This window comes from Rhinopithecus roxellana, unplaced genomic scaffold, assembly GCF_007565055.1.
Source record: "Rhinopithecus roxellana isolate Shanxi Qingling unplaced genomic scaffold, ASM756505v1 contig5140, whole genome shotgun sequence".
Classification (NCBI taxonomy): Eukaryota; Metazoa; Chordata; class Mammalia; order Primates; family Cercopithecidae; genus Rhinopithecus; species Rhinopithecus roxellana.
In genome coordinates this window covers 1-8045 of record NW_022143825.1, presented here as the reverse complement: position 1 = coordinate 8045, position 8045 = coordinate 1, and the positions used below count along the sequence as shown (strand labels likewise).

General features: G+C 40.5%; 1 pseudogene; it reads right to left on the bottom strand.

Annotated features, from left to right (window-relative positions):
- Positions 1–4053: 4053 nt before the first annotated feature.
- Positions 4054–8029, bottom strand: LOC115896125 (annotated as a pseudogene).
- Positions 8030–8045: the final 16 nt, after the last annotated feature.

The window sequence follows — 8045 nt, the reverse complement described above, 5'->3', positions numbered from 1 at the left end:
AGAAAGAAGAAAGAAAGAAAAGAGAAAGAAAGAAAGAAAGAAAAAAGAAAGAAAGAAAAGAAAGAAAGAAAGAAAAAGAAAGAAAGAAGAAAGAAAGAAAGAAAGAAAGAAAGAAAGAAGAAAGAAAAGAAGAAAGAAGGAAAGAAAAAAGAAAGAAAGAAAGAAAGAAAGAAAAAAGAAAGAAAGAAAGAAAGAAAGAAGAAAGAAGGAAAGAAGGAAAGAAGGAAGAAGAAGAAGGAAAGAAGGAAAGAAGGAAAGAAGGAAAGAAGGAAAGAAGGAAAGAAAGGAAAGAAGGAAGAAGGAAAGAAGGAAAGAAGGAAAGGAAAGAAGGAAAGAAGGAAAGAAGGAAAGAAGGAAGAAGGAAGGAAGGAAGGAAGGAAGGAAGGAAGGAAGGAAGGAAGGAAGGAAGGAAGGAAGGAAGGAAGAAGGAAAGAAACAACATCAAACTAGATTCCTTTCAGCTATGATTGACACATTAAACATTTACACATGAAGAGAATCTGGAATTTTTCCCTTCATTAGAAGTTATTGTTAAATGTTGAAAGGAATCAACCACTTTTTATAACTGATTCTGTGATCAATAATGCTAAAAAAGAGACAAAGAAATGATTTAATCAATGACTGTCACTCATGACTCAGACATAACTTCGTGTATTTCCAGAAGTTAAAAAATGGTTTTACTTTCTATAATCATATATTAGCAGGCCAAGAATAAGGTTACATTTATTATAACCAAAATTGACTATGTTTTCTGCTATCCCTTTACCAAAAATTATATTCAGATTAACACTAGATACCATATAACAAATTTCTTCCCAAAAATCACGTAGCTCTAATTATCAAACACTTAATACTGCTAGTAAATCTCATAATATTCATGCTTTTAAATCAAATAAGGGTACAATGTCTGAACACTTTCAGAATTGAGCCATGTATTGAACTGAAGTCTTACATACACATGCATTACATCTGTAAAGTAATTAAAAGCTACACGTAAGTAGGAGTCAATTATTCACGGACGGTCACATTTTTCCTCAGATGGTCAAATAAGCCTTTACTGAGACTCTTTCAAGATCAAATGTTATACTGTTGGAATGAAAGCTCCGAGAAATGCAAATACTATGTCTGAACACAGCTAGCAGGAAAATACAATTAATGCAACAGAAATACTTGAAAGTCACAGGCTTGAGGCCTTTGCATTTGCAATGTTCAAACTGAGTTTCTCCTTAGCCTGTTACCTTGCTTTCAATTACATCTAGCAGTTCCCAGTCCTTCGAACTTAACAGCCACTGTAGAGTGTGTGTGTTTGTGTGTGTGTGTGTGTGTGTGGTGTGTGTGTGTGTGAGACAGAGAGAGACAGAGACAGTGAGAGACAGAAAATGAGAGAGGGAGAGAGACGGAAAATGAACAGCCAGACACATGGAAAACTGTCCTTCTTGAAATTGGCAGACTTGACCTTCAAGTACAAAGAAAAATTTGAATGTTGCAGCTTAAAATTCGGTTAAGAGAATATTAAAAGCAAGTCATAAATGGCACATTATTTCAATAAAAAGTTTTGATTACTATGTTTATCTGTTTGTCTTAAGTAACTTATTCACGAAGCTCTCCTATTCTTCCCCAAGACCATTTTGAAGGAAGAAAATACAGGTTGTTCTTGCTTTGTGAGCAAGAAAAAAATATGTTTTTGGTGTTTGTTTGTTTTTTTTTTGTCCCTAGGAGGCTGCTAGTTGGCAGCAGAAAAAGATAGGAGAGTTTGGTAAGAACAGTTAAAGAGGCACAACTGACCCTTTTGTTGAGTCTTTAGAAGAGGTATTCACTGAGTTAACTGCTCTGACCAACCCTTAGGAAGCTTTTTAGGATTTCCAAAAAAAAAAGGGGGGGTGGCTGGGAGCGGTGGCTCACACCTATAATTCCAGCACTTTGGGATGGTCAAGGTGTGTGGATCACCTGATGTCAGGAGTTCAAGACCAGCCTGGCCAACATGGTGAACCCCTTTCTCTACTAAAAATATAAAAATTAGCCAGGTGTAGTGGTGCAGACCTGTAATCCCAGCTACTCGGGAGGCTGAGGCCTGAGAACTGCTTGAACCAGGAAGCAGAGGATGCAGTGAGCCAAGATCCTCCCACTTACATTCTAGCCTGGGGGTGACAAGAGTGATACTCTGTCTCAAAAAAAAAAAAAGAAGAAGAGAAAAAAGAAAGAAAAGAAACGCTGGTCCTTGAGTTCACTTTGTAACAAGGCAGATAAAACAATTTATACGCATCTCTCCCATCCCATCCCGTTTTTGGCAGAATATAACAAGAAACAAAAGTAACGGACTTCAGGGTTTACAGTAAAGGACTATATACCATGTTTTCTTAGTTTTTTTTTTTTTTTTTAAGTTTTCAAATTTTAATATGGGTTTTTTTGAATGTATTATAAACTTCTGCGGGGCTTTTTTAAAAATCCCTACCTAGGCGGTGCGGTGGCTCACGCCTGTAATCCTGGCACTTTGGGGAGGGCCCAAGGCGAGCGGATCACAAAGTCAGGAGATAAGACCATCCTGACTAACATGGTGAAACCCGTCTCTACTACAGATACAAAAAATTAGCCAGGTGTGGTGGGCAATGCCTGTAGTCCCAGCTACTCAGGAGGCTGAGGCAGGAGAATCGCTTGAACCCGGGCGGCGGAGCTTGCAGTGAGCTGAGATCACACCACTGCACTCAGCATGGGCAACAGAGCCAGACTCTGTCTATTAAAAAAAAAAAAAAAAAACCTACCTATATCAAGTTCTTCCATGCTTTAGCAGGTCTCAGGTCTCAATTTCCCATTTTCAGATGGCAGGCTATTTTTTAAAGGACCAATTCCTACTTTTAAAATATGTGTACACACACACACACATACTTAAAACACACAGAGACATATAGAAAGACTATGTATTTTTTGAAGCACCATTTCACATCTACCAACAAGAAAAATAATAAACAAATTCATATCCTCATTATAATTCTGTTATGAAGGATAATAATGTAATATACAATGCCATATTTAAACTATAAATACTACTAGTAAATGAAAATACTGACAGTTTAAATCTCTGTTCAGAAATATTTTTAAAGTAAGGCTCAAATAAATGTGTAGATTACAAACACACTATTTCCTGATCAACCCTAATATTTAAATGAATGGAAAAGAATTTATTTCAAGATCAATAAATAAAATGAAGAGAGAATACTAAATTAAACTCAGCTGATGAAACATCCATTGTTAACTGAACCCATGGCAAAAACTCCACAATACAACTAACTGCTTTTACCCTTATGGCTTGATGCAAAATGCAAGCACAAAATGGAGACTACGTATGTACTTAACTTTTAGCTTTCTATATGTAAGGCTAAATAATGTCTAAGGAAGACCTTTGCTTTTAAAGAATCTTGGCACATAAAGGAACACAGCTCCCTATATTGAAGAATAAGACACACAATTCAGATAATTTATGGATTGTTATAATTTAGAAAGAAGCCTCTATCTAAACCAAACTTTGAGAATAAGGCTGATTGAACAATTCATTTATTTGCTAACTGCTTGACTTTAACTACAGACATTTAACTCAACATCAGTTCAACATCTGCCATAGGTAAGAAGCTGTTCTAGATGCTGGACATTAGCCAGCACTTGGTTATGAGCCACTGTGTTTTATCAAGCTGTCTATATTTTTCAGTAGCAACTTAATTATATATTCTATAAGTATCAACAATCAAGTTTAAATCTAGGCTCCATCCTACTACCCAGTACACATGACAAGATGATCTCCCCCAATTTCCAGCCAATTAGTATTTAGGAAATATCAACTTGGAAAATAAAAAAGTACACCATGCAGTTGAAAACGAAAGATAACTTGTTTTCTGACAACCCAGTATCTGCATCTGACATGGCTTCCCTACGTTCAGAAGATAACTGAAAACTGATTATACAAAGACACACACACAAAATCCTTCTCTTCATGTACATGTCTGTGCACATGCACACACAAATACATTTGTTAATCTCACTCATTACCTTTACATTCGCTTATCAGTATTCAACAGCTGAACTGCAATCATGACCTAGAATATGGCTTATGTTATGGGCAGGTCTGTTTGAGGACTGCTTGGAAGAGTCAGAGGCAGAGGAATTTGCTATTGTAAGCAAAGGTGACATTGCTGAGCCATCAGGAAGCGCTGTAGCTATTTCTGGAAACAAAGATGTCATATTAAAATTGGATAAATGAGAGTTGGTCATGTGCATTGGTGGCATATCTGGGAGAAGAGGAAAAACTTGGTTGAGCAAACCCAACAGGTCTGGGAGGAGATAAAATTGATCCAAATCGGTTATTTAAACTTCACTGTTTACCTTCTCTGTGCTGGGATTTGAGAACATCTGATTAGGAAAATAGGGGATTGAAATATCATTGGACAGTGTAGGATGAGCAGGAGAGTATGGAGGATAGAAGGAGGGCAGAGTATTTTGCGGATCTACCGGGATGAGGGCTGGAGTTCGAGTGGCACTAGGCTGAGTAACCTGTGGAATGAAAGAAGCATTAGCATTTATTGGTGGATTCATGCCACCCTCAGGAATAAAAGAAAAACCAAAATTTTGTGACAGTGTATGCTGATCAGGACCTGAATTATCATTAGGTACTTGGGGCTATCAGGCATGAAACGAACAATACTTCCTCTCTTCTCTGTAGCAGGTTGTTGACGTCCAAGAATCATACTGCCACTAGTAGAGAGAGGAAGATGGGGAAGACTTGGATCAAAGACATTACTTTGTCTTTGGTTTCCAGAACGATTCCTTCAGGTTGACGAATTTTGGAACCACTGCTGTCTTGCAGGGGATGCCTTGATCTCTGGGGAACTGAAGAATTAGCTTGACGTACAGGAGGGCCTTGATCACCATTTCCATGAGACACAGATGGATGTGGCAACGCTGGCCTTGCAACCCCATGCATGTTGGTTGTGACTGGAGGGTTCATGTGGCCCTTGGTCGCATGACTGTCAGTAATCCTCATGGGATTGGATTTCTGCACAGAAACATTGGGACTTGTGTTTCGACCTTGAATATCTCCTGAGGAAGAGGAACTTGAAAAAGGAATATTCAAAGTGCTGTTCCTGGTGTTAATTGCACCTAACGACATGTCACAACTTTCCCTATTCTGACTATCACTCTCTCTTCTAATATGGACATTTTCATGAGTTGGGGGACAATTATATTCAATTGCAGAGGATGGACCACACTGTGCATTCCTCTGATGTTCTGAGAGTGACCTCTGGCTCCCAATGACCTGATCACTGAGGTGAGGGGCAAGTAAGCTCTGCATGAAACTTTGGTGACAAGTATTTTCACTGTCCCTTGATGGAATACCATTTCCTGTCGGGATGCTCTGAACTGGTGGGTAAGGTAATCTCTTTTGACGGTCAATTGGTGGTGGGCCAGTATTCTGACTAATTCGAAAAGCCTGGGACTGCATACTCCGCACTGATGATACAGGGTTACCTATTTCATTGTTTCTGAAGATTGTACTTCAAAATTACTCTGGGGCTGTTGACTAGCTCCACTTGGTTTAAATGTCTGACAATCGGAAAGGCGGATATCTGAGGCTACAGTATGGTCCACACGACCCTGCATATTATGAATACCCAAACTCTTATTTCTGGGAACATCAAGATAGCTTCTCATTTCAAGCTGATCTGAAACTCTGGAACCCTGAATTGATATCCCCATTCTCTGCTCTGAATTAGAAGATGTCTTTCCAATGAGTGCCTCAGCAGAATAACTTGAAACTCTATTTCTCTCTGGCCTGTGTGGAGTACAGGTCATGTCTGAAGATCTAGTCACAATACTTGGTTGGGACACCATTTGCTGCTCTAAGCCTCTTGATGTCAAAAGCCTCTGCATTGGATTATGCCCAGATACATGTTCAGATGAAACCCCTGAACCTTGCTGTCTGCTTCCAACATCCTGCTGTTGGTGCATAATATCTTGATTGAGATGGTTCTGGGGATGGTTATGATGGTTCCGACTAGTTGAAGGGTTTTCACAGCTCTTCTCCGTCTGGGAGCTTCCAAAGTGTTGCTGCATTTGTTGCTGCATCTGCTGATGGTGGGGATGTGGCTGCCCACTCTTGGATCGGGACTGGTCAGTTCCATGGTGCTTCGGTTGTAAGGAAAGCTGAGAGGCCTGGGTGCCCTGAACAAGATTCCTCTTTTTCTGCATCTGAACTTCCTGTTGCAGAGTCCTCTGTTGGTGGACATTATGGGGCTGAGAGTGGACAGAGCTCTCTGCATGAGGTACATGATGCTGCATTTGATATAAGTGATGCCTCTCTCTTAACTGCCCTGCTTGTTGTTGTTGCTGTTGCTGCTGCTGCTGCTGCTGCTGCTGCTGCTGCTGCTGCTGCTGCTGCTGCTGCTGCTTTATGTAGAGATGGTTACTATGAAGGTGAGATACCCCTTGAGCTGGAACATGCTGCTGCAGGGCCTGTAGATGTTGACTTGCCTGGGTTTGCTGCTGCTCAGCAACTACTGAAGGCTGAGAACCACACTGAACTTCAGTTTGCCTCAATGCAGGAGCCACAAAGTTGTTACTAGGTGGAAATAATCGTGTAAGGCCATCTCCATGAGCTGGGTTGCTAACAGACACAACTGAGTTTGAAGAATTAGGAGGGATCTGACTGACCATCATTTGAGTTTGATCAGAAATGGTATCTGGAGTTCTGCTCATCAGGGACATACTTTCAAGTCTGAGGGGGGCTGGCTGACAGTGCTTTTGCCGTTTAGCTGAAGACAGTAAAAGGTCATCTTGGACAGCACGCTTAGCGGAATCCTTACGGCTTTCATGACTTGGTTTTAAGAGTGGCTCTTGAATCTGTGAATTTGGTATGGTACTAGTCATAGTATTTAGCTGTCTTGGGAATATTCAGTCATTAGAGATGGTCCAGGAGGTTGACTGTCATAGGAGCTAGACGAAACAGTCAGATTAACCGTTGCAGGCACAGTTGTTTGCTCTGAAGTTGGGGATAAACCCGCACAGCTGGCCAGAGGATGGCTGATGCTGCTCTGATGGATAAGATTATTCACGCTTAAACTGGTGATGCTTGGTGGCTGAGAAGCTGAAGCCTGTAAAGGTGCATTTGATGTTTTAATTCCTAGAGAACAACTCGGTTTTTCAAGGGGTCTCTCCATAGTTGCTTCAATTGAATCCTGAGAATTAAATTCATTTGGTGTTGCTTCTGCCTGTCCTGTGCCATTCTCTTTAGGTATCTGTGATTTGAAAGGTGGGTCTCCCTCTAACGATGATGCTTCAGAAGGCTTTGAAGCAACTTCCCTTATATCAGCCTGGAGGCCAACTCTTCCCTTCTCCAGGTTCTCCTGGTCAAAATAGCTCTTGCTGCAAGAGCTACTATATCAGTTTGCTCTACAAAGGTACAACTGTCACATGTATTAGCTGTTGCATTGCTGGTCACATCTTCTCTTGTTGTTTCAGGAAGCATGGATGCAACTGAGAAACTACGACTACTGCCAGAGCTGGTTGACATGGGAGAGTCGGCCTGTCTACCAGTGATCAAAGAACCATTAATAACCTCTTGATCAGGGAGGCAGGAATGATGCTGTGGAGGATCTCTGTCATCACTGTTCATCAGTAATAGTTCCTGTTTGGGATGTAAATTCACACTTGAATCAACTATTTTAGGATTTTCTGAAGAAAAGTCAGGATGATCCATCTGATCAGAAAGAGATGATTTCTGAGGGTTTTTTTTTTAGCAAGATCAGATAGCAATGTAGTTAAACCTTGCCCCTTTAAGAGACCTGTGGTTTGCATTGTATCTGATGAATCTTGCTCAACTCTCTTCGCAAGGTTCAGGAAGTTTTCACTCCGAAACACAGTCGTACTTGTAGTGCTCTGTTGTAGAATCGAACACACCCGAAACTTGGAAACCCAAAACATGTGAGAGATCACATTGGAGTACTGGAATCAATACTTGGCTGAAGTGCCGGGTTGGCACAGGCATTGACACCGTTTAAACT